Raw genomic sequence first — 16,436 nt, forward strand, 5'->3', positions numbered from 1 at the left:
CAGTAAAGTACTCAGTACCTGGTATACCTTCCATATAATCTTTTGGTTAATGGCTAGAAAAGAGATATAATTTTCCCTGCTAGTCATCAAATTAAATGCAAACATACTTATCTAAAATGAGAGCCTACCTATAACTATTTTCCTTAGGTTAAAATATACACTTTTACACCAGCAATTATTTATTTGCTTCAACAAACGTTTCTTGACTTTCAGTGGTGCTAGTGTTCCCTGGAGGAGAAGGCAATGGCAACCCACTCCAGTACTCTTGCCTGGAAAATCCCATGGACAGAGGAACCCGGTAGGCTGCAGCCCATGGGGTCGCACAGAGTCGGACACGACTGAAGCGACTTAGCAGCAGCAGCAGCAGTGTTCCCTGGAAGGTACAGCATGAGTGAATAGTGCGGCCGATGTGAACCAGATGGCCTGCCACCAGCTCTGTCCACTCTTCTTAGGTCACATGTGTTTAGACACCATCCATTAGCCTTGGGGAGCAGCCTTTTGATAGAGGGAAGAAGAATCACAAAGCCAGGGATGTGTGTTCTCTGGGTGACTGGTTATTTCTATTCATTTCTGAAGTCATTCAGATGCCCTTATCTATCAACAGTACACAGAACCTGAAATGTCTCTTAGTTAATCAGCTTGGGAATAGGCATAAGGAAAGTTTCTTCCTCCTCTCCCTCCTTCTTTTAATCTTTTTTTCTAAAGGACATCTAGTAATGGAATAAGGAGTGAGCAGGTTGGTAGCATGCCAACCTAGATGGGGCATGAGAATATCAAAGAAATAAATTAGTAATATGATGCCAGTTCATCAGGTTCCCTAAAATGGGCTTCTTCAGATGTGGTACAAGATCACCTAGAACAGAACATTTAAAACCAACCACAAACAAAGAGAAAGCTTTCTCTTTGGAGTCAACCTCCTGCCGTTAGGTATTTTCGAGATGTCTGTACAAGTTGCAGGGAGCAGCTGCAGCCACACCACCACCCTGAGCCCAGCCAGCTGACAGTTGCCTAGAGTTGGCAGTGACAGCCAGATGAGATCTGGAAACCCCAAGATGCCGGGGGTTGTGGTTTGTCTGATTGCTGCAATTATTAACATAAATCCTCTATCAAGCCTTTCAAGAAGTCGGTCTGGTCCATAACGTGGCGTGTAATACACTCGCTGTTGCGAACACGGTGAGGTAACATCTCTTCAGCACAGCAGATCTTTTGACCCCAGTGACCACAAAATAAATATGAAACACAATTTTAGGACTCATGATTTGAAGGGAACTCCACAATATTAATTCTTGTCAGTTCCTGTGTGAGAAAATGTGTTTTTCCCTTCATTTCCATTCACTCAGTTTTTCTTTGTTCAGACATGTGTGTGTGACTGTGGGGTGTGGGGTTGTATTGTACATGGCCATACACACACACACACACTTTTTTTTTCCCCCAGTCCTCATCAAAGTTTACAAGACAGTTTTGGACAAGAAGACTTGAGGCGGAGATAGAAACATTTCTTGCACCCTCTTCTGCTGTCTGCAATACAAAATATAGGACAGCTGAAAGCAGTTTTTTTGTTTGTTTGTTTTCACGTTTCCTATGAGCAAGGTTTTTTCTCACAGAAAATCCACAGACCTAATAGTTACCGTGTGGAATATTAGAGGCAGCATGACCATTTCTTCCTGTAACAAGTTCCAACGCATTTACTAATAAGGAAATTCAGCTTTTCACAAAAGATGCGCCATCTCACTTTTTTACTGCATCTATACCCTTTGGGGTAAAATCATAGGTGCATATCCAAACTTAAATGTGTGCAACAACAAAACTATTTGTCACGCTCCCAGATATTTCCCTATTGTCTCCTCAAAGTTCGGAGGAAGAAAAAAAAATCTCAGAAAACTGAACTTGTTTGTATTCTGCCTACCTGGGAAGTTTTTCACGCTGAGTAACAGAACACAACTCGAGCTGCCTTGCTTTCTGCTTCCAGGAATGCCAATCAGAGAACATTCTTTTTCAGACAGCCAAGTTTGGAAGTCAGATGGTTTCTGGCAGGAGGGAGGGGAAGGGGGTGGCAGGGAGAAAAGCACAGCGAGTTCTCGGGGCTGATCTTCAGTTTCCAAGCGTTTCCGTAATAGCCATCAATGAAAGCATCTCCTTTTACCCACGCGGAGACAGGTATAAAGACAGCTGAGTAAATCAGCTTTAGACATAGCAGCGGAAGCTCGGTCAGCGCCTGGAGCGGGGCGGAGGGGGTGGAGGGGGCGGAGGGGGCGGAGGGGGTTGGAGGGAGGGCGTTTGACAGCCTGCCATTGGTGAGCTTACCAAAGGCATCTGCCAGTGGGACTTCAGTGGAATGTGAAACCAAGTCATTTTCCAGTTAAAGATAGACACAGTATACACTAGGATCTGGAGGCTGGATTCTACCCTCGTGTCTCTCCCTAGCATTTCAGAGTCCTGTTGTAATTAACCATTTCGTTAAGCTTGGTTCTTTCCGTGAATATGCTAAGAATTCATATATGTCCTGGATGTACTGGAATTAACAGGATTCTTAAAGAGATCATGGTGTACATACTCTAGGGTAAGTGCAAAGACTGGTTGTAGGCGCGATCGCTTCTCTGGGAAGGTTAATGTTGCCGCTTTCTTTTTATTTGTGTGAATGAAGAAATGATCAGGGAGATTCTCCCGTGTTGTAACTTTCTTAGCTTTCTTGAGATACTTGGCGTTTACCGTTATGTGAAGTAGAAAGAAACAAAGTATTTCAGCTTAGTTTTGAAATTGACCTTGCATGTCTGTAACTTCAGTTTGACTTCACTTTTACTTTTTCCTCTGTTAACTCCTGAAACACTCTGCATTTCTTAAATTACACCCTCAGTAGTTAACATGTCACAGCATTAAGTGTGACTCTGCAACGCCATTGGATTGACTGTATTCTTGTCAGATGGAGTTATTTCCCCTGATTGGCACTATGGCATTTTTTAATTTAAAAGATGCAAAAAGAAAATAAGAATAAAAGAAGGGGAAAAAATGGTAGAAAGTGCATAAGGAGCCTTTAGAAAATACTTTTTTTTTTTAATGAGAAAAATGGGCAGTTTTACATTGAAGAGAACAATTTATTAATAGAAGTTATTTTTGGGTGTCATCTCATTAATTCCAAGCAGGTTCTCCTCCTCCAAAAAAGCTGATATTTGCCAAGTGAATAGAAGAGTTCTGATTCCACGGAGCTTGAGAGGAGCAGGGACTGAGCTGGCTGGTTTGATGTTGCCTGGCTGTGTGCTTGGGATTTCAAAACTTTTTTCTTTAAAAGAAAGAATGACAAACTTTAGTCCTCTTCATGTTTTGACCATGTATAGGTTTTGTTTCTTGTTTTGTCCAGTGACCTCTCGGCTCTCTTAGAGACAGCTTTTCCAAACTTGCACAGCATTCCTTCTGAATAAATACTGGCCATAATAGTCACAGAGTACATGGTATGAATTGGAAATTCTACTTTATATGGGGAAAATAAATGTGCTGACGTGCTTATTACAGAGTGTGAGGCTGAACAGTTGTTACGTGTAACTGGCCAGGTTTTGTTCGGTCACATCAACCAGATTCTAATGAACTACGTTGGCTGAACTAGGTACGAACAATGAATGACAATCTTTCACTCAACTTTGATAAGAAAAATAGTCTACTGAGTTACTTTTCTGAAGTGAAAAGTGAACATGATACTAACCAAGTCACTTAATTTTACAATAATTTTGTTAGTCACAGTTAGCATTCCCTAATATTTATAATTAACCCATTAGACTGTAAAAGCTGCAGTTAACTTTCACTTCTCCACATGTGGATGGTACCTTTGTACATTTTCCCTGGTGACATGGGATGCCTGTCCTTCTATGCCTAGCTGTGTCCTGATCTGTTGACCAGAGGAGGGAGCCTGGCAGGAATTATAGGTGTCTTCAAGAAACTTGTCAGATGATGCATATGTATATTCACCAAACACACCAAGACACAAATAAACTTCCCTTTTATTTTAATATATTTCTGATTGAATTATACATACAAATAAAATTACATTAGAATGAGGCTTTGTTTCTTTTTTCCGTGTGCTAAAGAAAACCCCAAAAGAATACAGCATTTGTAAAAGTTTTTATATGTAAGAATTTTAGACATACATGGCTAGATAGCATTGACAGGAAAGGGGACTGATGAATATTTCTGTGTTGCTGTGATATTCCTGCTGACATAGTCAAGCTTTAATTTTATTTCTTTGAACATAGTAAGTATAGTTGCTTTATAATATGTCTGCTCATTCTAATATCTCAAGGGTTACCAAGATTTGTTTCTATTCTTATTGCTCTTGCCACTTCTCATGCGCGGCATCTTATTTTCTTGGTTGCTTGGATCTCTTTGACTGTCTGCTGGAAAAGTATTTTTAAAATCACTTGTAGGGATCAGGTGAGACCTAGTGGTGATGCTGGTTTCCTCCAGAGGGAACTTGGGTTTGCTTCTGACAGTATCCCATCAAAACTCCCTGAGTCAAAGGACAGCACCTAAGATTCCTTGGATTATCCTTGTGCAAGTAGCAAGGCTGCAGATGTGTGTGCTGCTGCTGCTAAGTCACTTCAGTCATGTCTGACTCTGTGCGACCCCATAGATGGCAGCCCACCAGGCTCCCCCATCCCTGGGATTCTCCAGGCAAGAACACTGGAGTGGGTTGCCATTTCCTTCTCCAATGCATGAAAGTGAAAAGTGAAAGTGAAGTCTCTCAGTCGTGTCCAACTCTAGCGACCCCATGGATTGCAGCCCACCAGGCTCCTCCATCCATGGGATTTTCTAGGCAAAAGTACTGGAGTGGGGTGCCATTGCCTTCTCTAAGATGTGAAGGATGATTTATTTGGGGCTCACTTCAACCTTGAGGGAAGATATGGCCTTTTGAGTCCCCAGCTGAAAATTGTGTTAGTTTATTAAAGTCCTCACCTGAGGAATATGGGCTTTAACATTCCCACAACACCCTTGGACAGCAAGGAGATGAAACCATTCAATCCTGAAGGAAATAAACCGTGAATATTCACTGGAAGGACTGATGCTGAAGCTGAAGCTCCAATACTTTGGCCACCTGATTTGAAGAGCCGACTCTTTGGAAAAGACCCTGATGCTGGGAAAGATTGAAGGCAGAAGGAGAAGGCGGTGACAGAGGATGAGATGGCTGAATAGTATCATCCACCCAATGGACATGAGTTTGAGCATGCTCCAGGGGATAGTGAAGGACAGGGAAGTCTGGTGTACTGCAGTTCATGGGGTCGCAAAAAGACCCAATTGAGCAACAAGAACACCTATAAGGCTGTTTATCGTACAGCTGGTTGCTCAGACCTTTTGTTCCTGATACTCAGATGGCCAAGAGCAAAAGCTTTCAAAGATGAGTGTCTGTCTCTAAGTTCTAGTCCTCTCTCTTGAATTTTTCCATGCCTTCCCCATCTCATTAACTCTTTGCTGTTTTTATATTTGAGATATTTTTAATTACCTTAGTGAGAGTGTCAGTCCAAATTATCTTCTTACTGTTGCCAAAAATGGAAAGTCACTCTTCTGCTTTTATAGTTGTTTTTTTTTTTAAAGATTCTTTATTCTAAAGGAGAAATCCAGCAGTCTGCTGATATCATTGATAATTCCAGCTCATTCTTTCTGATTTTTTATTTTAGGTGTGGCCTGATTTGTTGAGGCTTTTGTGGAGAACTTTGAAAATGTAAATTTCTGATTGGAAGATTCATGAGTTCCAACCTAATCTGAGCTGTCAACAATGCTTAACAGTCCTTCTATTTGTCCCTAGCTGGCCCCTTTTCTTAGTAATCTCTTTAGTCTCTCTAAGCCACCCCCATTGCCTTCACTGTCAGCTGTTGACCTTGACTATTCATACTTTTTCTTGGCCTATATCATGTATCACCACATTTAACAAATTATGATAAATAAATTCCTTCCTTTCCATTCTCTGAAACTACTCAATTTCAGGTCTTCATCACCTCCCTTGGGTATTTTATGGCTCCCAGCGTTTCTCCTGCCTCTAGGTTCTAACCCCAACACGTCCCCCATATTGAAACCAACACACCCATCTTCTAAAAATCATAGACACGAATGGATTGTCCCCCTACTTTAAAGTCTCTTATAGTTCACTATTCCCTTCAAAATGCATTCCTTAATGTGTCTTAGTATGTCACAAAGCCTCAACCTGTTCCTCTAACATTATCTCCACTATATCACTGGTTATCACAAACACTTTAATCTCACATTATTGGTGCCTCCAGAATATTCTATCCATGATCATATGTCTGTGCTAGTCTACCTACTAGCTTTTTTATTTTTATTTATTAATTTATTTTTTTGCCAAGAACGCCCAATGTTTATCTCCTTTGCAGGCAAATCTTACTTCTGCTTCAAGGTTGATCTCATAAGTCATGTTCATTGTCCTTTAACTGTGTAGCTCACCACTATTCTGGGAATCCCTGATGGCAGGCAGTGTGTCTTACTCATTTTTGTATTCTCAGTAACTGACACCATAGAAACCATTGGATGCATATTTAAGGAATGAACGGGTGACTATTTCAAGGAATTTTTTCTCAACAATTCCTTTCTTACTTTATTCTTTTTCCTTCTAAACATCATTATTCTTTTGACCTTAAACTTCTTATCTAAAATAGTGATCTTTCATAGTCTTCAATGTCAAGAAGTGTCAATTAAAAATGTCTGAGCAATGCCCTGGTGGTCCACCGGTTAAGACTCTGCATTTCTACCACAAGGGGCAAGGGTTTGATCCCTGATCAGGGCACTAACATCCCGCATGCTGCATGGTACAGTCAGAAAAAAATGTTCATTTGGGTATTGTTGTTTGGGTAGATGGGATGCTATTTATTTTCATTTTTGCCAAATGAGACTATAAGCCTTGAGTGTGATGAAAGAGATGATAAAAGTGTAAGTACAATAAATTAGCTGTATATTATCAGAGAGAGTAATAATAAAAAAAGAAAGTCATAGAGCTGAAAAACAGACCTGTTTCAACAAATGTAGTTGAGAATGCTGAAGCGCACACATGGAAAAAGTCCCTGTGACACAACTAAATTAAAATCATCTCATTGCACACACCCTGAATCTGAACCATTAGAAAACACTGGATTATTTTCAGACCCCAGTATGTGCTAGAAGGCAAGCTTGCTTGTGTGATATGATATTGTGACCCTAAAATCTTAAAGTTGGTTACATTTTTTCCTAAAAATTTTGAGGCCTTGAAGTGCAATATTAATCTTTCTGCTATGCTAAGTAAAAAAAAAAAAAGACTTCATTTATTTATTATAAATTGAATATAGTTGGTGTGAATCAGAGGAGGAGAAAATATAGTTTATTAATTCTGAGGGTGTTTAACCAATTTCATATTCCTCAGATCACTTATAAATTTTTCACACACTTGTTGTATGCCTTTGATATGCCAAATCCTGAGATTTAGAAAACTAAGAAAATTGGTTTCTGTTTTTTCTTATATAGGGCTCTTTTACCTCCACAAAGACAAAAACTCTATAAAGTGGATAGGGTCAAAATTTAATCTTAAAAATGTTTTGAATCAGATCAAATTATCAAAGTCAATATTTAGATCAAACTCTAAATTTCTCCATCACAAAATATGAAAATATAAAATTGACTTTTTTTTTTTTGTCCTCATCAGTGAAAGAAATTGAGACTAGCTCTTGAAATCTGACTGATTTTACATTGTAACCTCCACGTAGCTGAGCTGATTTTTCTTACTAATTTAACAAATCCCTGTCAAGCTCCTACCTCATGCCTTAGCTGTGCTTGTGCTAAACAATAAAATGATTTACTTCAACCCCTTCACCAGACACCGACACAGGAGTATGTCCTGTTAAAACAATGGGTGTAATTTACAAATTATGTTATATTACTCTCTCATTTGTATTTTTAACTTACTTGTACAAATCTCCACACTTGTTAAAAAGTCACTTTGCCTTTTGCCAACAATTAGTGTTTTTATCTCAGAAATCTAAGTTTTAAAAGTTTGAGGATTGCTTTTATTCTTAAAAACCTCATATTTAACAGATACTTTATTATAGAATTTTTTAAAGAGACCTAAACAAATGCTAAAAAAATGTTAAATAGAAAATGTATTTTTATTACATAGGAAACTGTGTTGTATCATAACATAAAATAGAAGTATGTTCATTTGCATAAATAAAGCTGGACTCTGCATTCTTGCAAAATAAATATGGCATAAGGATGACTCAGAGACACCCTGAGTCATGAAAGCTTTGTAAATCTCTGTGTATTTTCAAAAGAGCAATAGTTATTTTTATAATTTTTCCTTTTTAATCTCACTTTACTTTTGTACCACTTTCCTTGGTAATGTGGAAGCACACAGGTTTATGAATGCTGAAAAAAAATGAATTCACTGAATTAGTCATAGTTCAAGAATACAGATGCCTTTATTAATTTTATTAAAAGATGTAGACTAATTTTGAATGAAATTTATCTTCTCATGCATTGAATTTTCTAGTCTTAGTTGGTTCATTACAACACATTTGTGGAAATATATCGACTCACCAAAAGATGTTGTTTTTAACACCTCAGATAAGTGTAACAAGTCTTTCCTAAAATGCATCCAATGTTTCATAGTATTTTGTGGGTAAGAGACATATGTTGTTATTTTCTTTCCTGTATGATAAAACTAAGATGCACACATATGAAGTTCTCTGAATATACTAGACATGGTTTCCTAAGATAACACATAACATCTAAATCTCAGTGGTTTATAAAAAAACAATGTTTCCTTCCCACTCATGCAAAGTGCTTGTCGAGGGTTCACTGGAGATCCTTCTCCACATCGTTGCCTTTACCAGGAAATGACCCATGTTCCTTATTCTCACACTTCCTTGGCCAAAGCATGCCATGTGGTCACACCTAACTTCAGTCTTTAGTTGGATTAGTAACACAGTCCTGCCACTTCCCTGGAAAGAGAAAGAGCTGGAATATATTTATGAAGAGCTCTAATGAATTCCACAGTTGTGGATGACAGGCAGCCCCTCAACCCCCAGAAGACCAGAGATCTAGATTGAAACCCTTCTGTACCTTTGAACAGTATTTGATCCATACTTGGTAACACGTAGGCAATCTACTTGTGATCTGATGCTAACGTCTCTTGTCTGTTTTCGTCCTTTAGCTCTGAGCCCCACTGAGACTTTTGGCTCTCTGAATCTTCACCATTTCCAGAGTAGCTGTGACTTTCCCAGCCATAGTTTCTCCAGGGCTTTGGAATCCTAGCATTTTACCTGTGCCCACACTTACCTCTCAGGAGTCCTGCCCACGGAGGGTTCTGAGAAGGAAAAAGAACCTCTGATAAGTTAATTTCTATAGAATGTAGAGAGTCAATGTGCAACACTTAACACTTTGCCATCTCTAAGAACTGATTATGTGTAACAAAGAAATGGAGACAATGGTAACTTTTTAACATGTTTAAATTTATTTTTTATTAGAATTTAGTTGCTTTATAATATTGTGTTAGCTTCTGCTGTACAGAAAAGTGACTCAGTCATATATATACATCCCTTCTTTTTTGGATTTCCTCCCCATTTAGTTCACCACAGAGCTCTGAGTTGCCTGTGCTATACAGGAGGTCTCATTAGTTACCTATTTTATACATAGTTTGAATAGTGTATGTCAATCCCAGTCTCCCAATTCATCGTACCCTCTGTTTCCCCATTTGGTCTTCATACATTTATTCTCTGCATCCGTGTCTCTATTTCTGCTTTGTAAGTAGGTTCATCTGTACCACTTTTCTAGATTCCCCATGTATAAAAATATGGACTGCTTCACAAATTTGCGTGTCATCCTTGTGCAGCAGCCAAGCTAATCTCTGTATATTCCAATTTTAGTATATGTGCTGCCTAAGCAAGCAGGAGAAAAAGGTAACAATGTAATTCTAAATCCCCAGTACCTGCTTTTCCCAGGGGGCCAAAGGAAAGGACCAGGATGAAGGAAAATGCCACAGAGGAATGGCAATCTATATTATACATTAGAAATAAATAGTTTTTAATAACATTTATATCACTCTGCTACTCTACTTTTTACTTTGCATTTAGTCTTAAGCATTAACAAGGTAAAAACTGGGGAATTCAAAGGTTAATGAGGCACTTAGAAATTGAAAAAAATTATATATATATATACAGGCTTCCCCTGTGGCTCAGCTGGTAAAGAATCCTCCTGCAATGTGGGAGACCTGGGTTGGGAAGATCTCCTGCAGAAGGGAAAGGCTACCCACTCCAGTATTCTGATTCTGGCCTGGAGAATTCCATGGACTGTATAGCCCATGGGGTCTCAAAGAGTCGGACATGACTGAGCAACTTACACTCACTCACTCATATAAATACACACACACACACACACACACACATATATTCAAATTAGCTTGAGAAATGCTGTGTTAAAGAATATCAAACATGTTTCTTTAGTAAAACTTTAAAGTGTAAAGCTTTAAGAGCCCTTAATACAAAGGTCAAAGAAATCGCCAAGAGAGCAATATGGTATATATGCACTTCCCAAATTCATCTGACCTAGGATCCTCATCTGTTTTCCTCTTTGTTTCATAGAGAATTTCCTAGAATTATCACTCCTGAACATGTAAATTGTTTTTGCTGATTTAAGTTAAAAATCCCAAAGACCTTAAAATATAGGCTTAATAATTTTTTTCAACTTTTAAATACCTCATTAATCTTTGAATTTCCCAATTTTGCCTTGTTAATGTTTAAGACTAAATGCAAGGTAAAAAGTAGAGTAGCAGAGTGATATAAATGTTATTCAAAACTATGCATTTCTAACGTATATATTGTAAATGGGCTTCCCAGGTGGCTCAGTGGTAAAGAATCCACTTGCCAAGCCAGAGACATGGGTTCAATCCCTGGGTCAGGAAGATACCCTGGAGAAGGAAATGGCAACTCACTCCAGTATTCTTGCCTGGAAAATCCCATGGACAGAGGAGTGTGGTGGGCTACAGTCCATGGGGTCACAAGAGTCAGATACGACTTAGCAACTAAACCACCAAGCACGTATATCAACATTATTTGTGTATATCATTTTTAATACATACTTTAATACACTTGGTAAATTCTGGATTAAATCACCCCTACTCCAGTGTATTAATAATTAAAAGTGTGATAATGAATGTAATAGCTTATATAATACTTTGAGCACATAAAGTTGAGAATTATAAGGACTTTAAAAAATATCTTTACCTTTGGGTACTATGTATTCTCTTGATAAATGACATTGATTTTAAACACCAATAGAAATCAAATCTTAAACTGATAGGGGATCCAATAACATTGTTTAACTCTACTGAGGGATATAAGGGAGAAGGAAATGCAACCCACTCCAGTATTCTTGACTAGAGAATCCCATGGACAGAGGAGGCTGATGGGCTGCTGTCCATAGGGCTGCATAGAGTCAGACACGACTGAAGCGACTTAGCAGCGGCAGCGGGATATAAATTGTGATATAGCCTCTTATAAGGAGCCTGGCCCTATTTGGCAGAACCCAGAACTCAAAAGGGATTTGCACTACTATACCCATTTTATTAGAAACTCCTAAACTGTTATTCCATTTTAGAATATGATCATACATTAATAATTTTTTAGACTCAATTATCTTTTCTTTATGAAGACTATGTGGAAAGTGAACTCATCTTCAACTTCAACATCTGTTTCTTGATTTTTCTTTCTTGGTTCACCTCCTTTAAATTCAAAATGTTTAAAACTTAAGGAGAAAGAGACTGTTGGGTTTCAAAAGATGCTCTACTAAAGTTACTGTCTATGGAAAATTTTCTGTGCAAGAAGAAGGGTAATAGACTAAGAAAAGCAAAATGTCCATCTTTTTCTATGTAAAGTGTGTTATATTCAGTTAAGTACTGTGACCACTTAAAATGAACCAATTTGTTCCATGAAAGTCTACACCCCCAGCAACTCTATTCAAAGAAAATCCTAAGATATTAGGTTCCCTTACAAGCATCAGAGTGTTCAGGTGTGACAGGGAGCTTGTGCTCTTTCATCACCTTGTCCACTCTGGTAATTTAGTCTGCTTTTCATTTATTTGCCTCTCCTCCCTTGATTTTAAGAGTTTGAGATAAATCAATACATTTTTAACAAAAAATTGTATGGGAAATATATCTTCTTTGGGTTCCATAGAAATAACAATGATTCAATCAAAGTTGTAGACAGCATAAATTCTTTGCACACATTTCCCCTGATGGATTTTTGTTTATATTTTTCCCTGGGGTTCTAATAAGATTCAGGAACTATAATGATGTCAGCAACACCTCTAAAAATTCACTGCAGGAAGATCTGAAGATCTTTTCTCAGCACTGCTGGGTTCCTGCTTTGGAACTCTGTGAATAATCACACAGCAGAATTTTAGCTTTACCTCATGCGCCAAATTATGAAGTCAGTTATATCTACATTCTGAAATTGCCTAGCACCCAAACATGTATAATGCTGAAAAATATGCTGTGTAACCATTTACCAGACACCAGAAGATAAATCTAAGTTATTTAGATTTATAGTATGATAATCTCGCCTTAAAAATGACATGAGGGAAATGTTTAACTTAATGAGGCAGAAGATCCTGGTGTGCAAGTTACACTGTATTTTTTATTGCACCAGGGTAAATTATTGCTTCAGTCTCCTATATGGTACCCCAGTGGCCTCAAAGACACTGTGTAGCTTCCAAAAATGCCTACTTTTGTCTTAGGCAATAACTTACTCCACTCGAGTGTGCTTTCTGAGAATTACCCCTAACATTTCTTGCCAGAGGTTGAATTTCTTGAAGGTCATTCACAGATACTAACTAAACTTGACTTTTTTTTTAACATCGGCATGTTGATGTGGTAAGTCTGCATACATTAATATACAAAAGGGAAAACAAGCATTTACTTTCTGCCTAAAACTAGAAAACAAGCAAAAAATCCTGATTATGAAATGAAATTATAGAACATTAATTTTTTTCTTGGCATTTTAACCCTGATGTCTCAAGGCACAGGCTTTTGAGGGAGGTCTTTGAGGATCTAGAGAAAGGAATGGCTACCCACTCCAGTATTCTTGCCTGGAGAATTCCATGGATAGAGGAGCCTAGTGGGCTACAGTCCATGGGTTCACAAAGAGTTGGACACAGCTTGAGTGCTAACACTTTGAAGGGATGGTGCATAAAGATTTCAGACTGTAATAATTAAATATTGCGTGCATGCTAAGTCACTTCAGTCATGTCTGACTCTTTGCAACCCACCAGGCTCCTCTGTCCATGGGATTCTCCAGGCAAGAATACCGGAGTGGATTGCCATGCCCTCCTCCAGGGGATCTTCCTGGCCCAGGGATCAAACCTGCATCTCTTACATCTCCTGCATTGGCAGGCAGGCTTTTTACCACTAGTGCCACCTGAGAAGCTCAATTAAGTACTGGATGGGTCAAAAAGTTCATTCGGGGTTTTCTGTAAGCAAAAGAAACTTGAACAAGCTTTTTCACCAATGCGATATATAGTTCCAGATTTGCCAAAAGAAAAAAAAATCTTAATTCTATGTGGAGCACCAATGTATAAGTCTATATGTGTGTGGGAGTTTTTAAAACAAGCTCTACTTTCTAATAAAGTAACATAGGAATTTAATTAAAACAAACCAACCCCCCCCCCCACCAATCAGTACTGCTGTATTTGGATAAATGTTAGAGCTTGTCAATTTTCAAGGCAGAAACATTATTCCAGGCTTTCTGCCAAACCATTACTGGTAATCAAGAGATGAGCACACAAAAGTACTGTGCCTGGCTTAGATATGTGTGTCCTAAAAGAGAAGCCAACACATTTCTTATGCAAGCCATCGGAGTTACAATTTAGGAATACACAAACACACAATGCTTTCGTAAGTCTAGGAATATACACACTAAAATACAACTCTGTGCTTAAAGGCAGACACAGCTTGTGTTGACTGGATTCTTTCTTTATCTTGAGTGGTTTTATTATCCAGCCACATTTCTCTCAATGGCTGCACGGGAAGAAATTAAATTACTCATATCTGGACAAAATTTGGGATTGCCCTACATGCTTAATTTCTAGCGACTGCTCAAAATCTCTCATTGATAAATGGGTGATTTGGACTGTTGTTTTCTGTTTTTTTATTTAACCAATTTAGATGAACATCTGTTTTCCCATAGTGTTTAAAAAAACAATTTATATGATATAATAGTGCTATCAGAAAGTAATCAAAGCAAGCATTTTTATGAAAGGAAGACTGAAATGTTTTTAAGTTCTTAGGGTAGGGGAGACATATTGAGTAAATAACTGAGTATTTGCATATATTATTTTGACCACTGGAGGGCTCTCAGATTGTTTTACATTAATTTTTTAGAAATCGATTTGAAATAGCTGTAACTTCAGTAAAACAAATTTAAATCTTGGCACTATAAAGTCTGTTGAGTCACCTTGCTCTTAAAACGATACATGTTCTCAAAATATAACATAAAAGGACAATCAGATTTAATTTACTGTGTTCTTTCACTGTTTCACAACAAATAACTTTCCACCAAAGTAAACAAAGCCGAACAAAGCAATAAATGCATACTTGCAGGACCCATGACCCAGAGCCAGAGTTTGAAATGGTCTGCTATGTATAGCAAGTTTTCTGAAGTCTCATGTATTTGCATTTGTATGTGAGCTCGGTCCCTTCAGTTGTGTCCAACTCCTTGTGACCCTGTAGACCGTATCCCCCTTTTCCATGGGATTTTCCAGGCAAGAATACTGGAGTGGGTTGCCATTTCTTCCCCCAGGGGATCTTCCTGACCTAAGGCTCTAATCCACAAAGAGACAGGAGTCTCTTGTGTCTTCTGCATTCGCAGGCAGGTTCTTTACCACTGAGCCACCTGGGACAGCCCATATTTTCATTCACTCCATAATAAATCTGTGGTTCATTAGCATAAAAGTATTTTCTCCAAATTTCCAGGAAGATGCACCTTGTTTCTCCAAAAACGTCTCGTCCTCCCAAGTTGCTGCTGGTATCCTTAAGAATTTCCTTTGATTACAAATCTCTTTTTCTCAAGAAGCATAGCTTTATGTAGTAAGAGGGGCAAGAAATGCATGTTAAATGTATTGATCACTCTGGACAATGATTTTAAAGAAGGCCAGAATGGAGTCTCATAAGAATGGGAATACTTCAAGTGTCTGTTCATAAAACATTAGAAGATTTAACTGATTCCATAATGCCTAGTTAGATGGATCACAATAATAGGGGTTCCTATGTATTTTTTAGTTTAATTCCTTAGAAATCTATTTTATATTGCCAAATATGCTTTAGCCAAGCTCCAAAATGGACATCCTAACAAAGAAACTACACTTCATAGTTTTCTCAGAGTTTTGGCCCTTCTGCAATACCAGGAAGACCCACCAGGAGAGATGGGAGAAATGTCGGTCACTGTCCCCAGCACTCTTAGCATGGAGTTTGTCCTGAAGGCTCCTCTTCTATCTTTTCATGACCTCTTGACTTCTTGTAGCCATCTCCCATGAACACTCTAAATTTGGAGTTTTGCTGACCATTTCTTCACCAGCTCACGTAATCCATTTTACCCTACATCAATGGGTCAGAAGATACAGAATTACACAGATCAAAGAGGAGAAAGGTGAAAGTGGTAATATTTTAATACTCAATGAGGAAGATTATCTCCCGGTGATTCTGCTTCAGATCAGGCTTCCCAGGTGGCTCAGTGGTAAAGAATCCCCCTGCTAATGCAGGAGATGTGGGCTCAATCCCTGGGTTGGGAAGATCCCCTGAAGATGGAAATGGCAACTTACTCGCGTATTCTTATCTGGGAAGTTCCTGGACAGAGGAGCCTAGTGGGCTACAGTCCATGGGGTCACAAAGAGTTGGACATGACTTTTGCAACTGAGCACATATTACTTAATAAACAGTGAAATGCAAAGTGGAAGATTATAACAGTGCTTAACGTGGAAATGACTATGATTTCAAACCCCTGTGATTTGAATCTGAAGTGGCTATGATGCCAATTCAGGGGAAACCAGAAAACTTCCTCAATCCTTGATGAAGCTACTCAAACATTATGCTCTTTTGATAGATTCAGTTCCAATTTTAAATCTTATTAAAGAGTAGCCTTCCTCATTTTATATATCTAAATAACTGGATTGGTATTCAGGTAAATTGGAAATATCTTCATATCCTCAAGTCTACAGAAATATAGGCAACCTGAGACATGATGATGACTTAGTTTTGCTGTCACAATCAGGAGTGGCCTTAATAAGTAGTTCTATCTTTCACAAACTACACCCTGGAGGAAAGACTTTACTTTAGCCGTGCTAAAAATAAAATATACATCCTCTAGTATTCAAATGAATAATTCTCAGTAATTCTACTGGAAGTATTTAACACCCTGGTGGACTCA

At 38.4% G+C, this 16,436-nt stretch overlaps 1 protein-coding gene and 1 pseudogene across 30 annotated transcripts in view; one reads left to right on the top strand and one right to left on the bottom strand.

The window, feature by feature from the left end:
- Nucleotides 1–16,436, top strand: part of DTNA (dystrobrevin alpha) — a 454,458-nt gene that overhangs the window by 134,555 nt on the left and 303,467 nt on the right. For 10 of the 30 annotated variants that reach the window (XM_025273395.3, XM_025273396.3, XM_025273398.3 and 7 more), the window contains exon 1: nt 2,342–2,560. The exons of 1 other annotated variant lie outside the window; for it this stretch is intronic. The gene's annotated coding sequence lies outside the window, so the exon portion shown is untranslated. Of the gene's footprint in view, nt 1–2,018; nt 2,158–2,340; nt 2,561–16,436 lie in introns of those variants that run through there. 19 more of the 30 variants (XM_044934684.2, XM_044934685.2, XM_025273380.3 and 16 more) reach the window with 6 other exon arrangements.
- Nucleotides 9,809–9,907, bottom strand: LOC112581479 (annotated as a pseudogene).

Source organism: Bubalus bubalis, chromosome 22 (assembly GCF_019923935.1).
Source record: "Bubalus bubalis isolate 160015118507 breed Murrah chromosome 22, NDDB_SH_1, whole genome shotgun sequence".
Taxonomy (NCBI): Eukaryota; Metazoa; Chordata; class Mammalia; order Artiodactyla; family Bovidae; genus Bubalus; species Bubalus bubalis.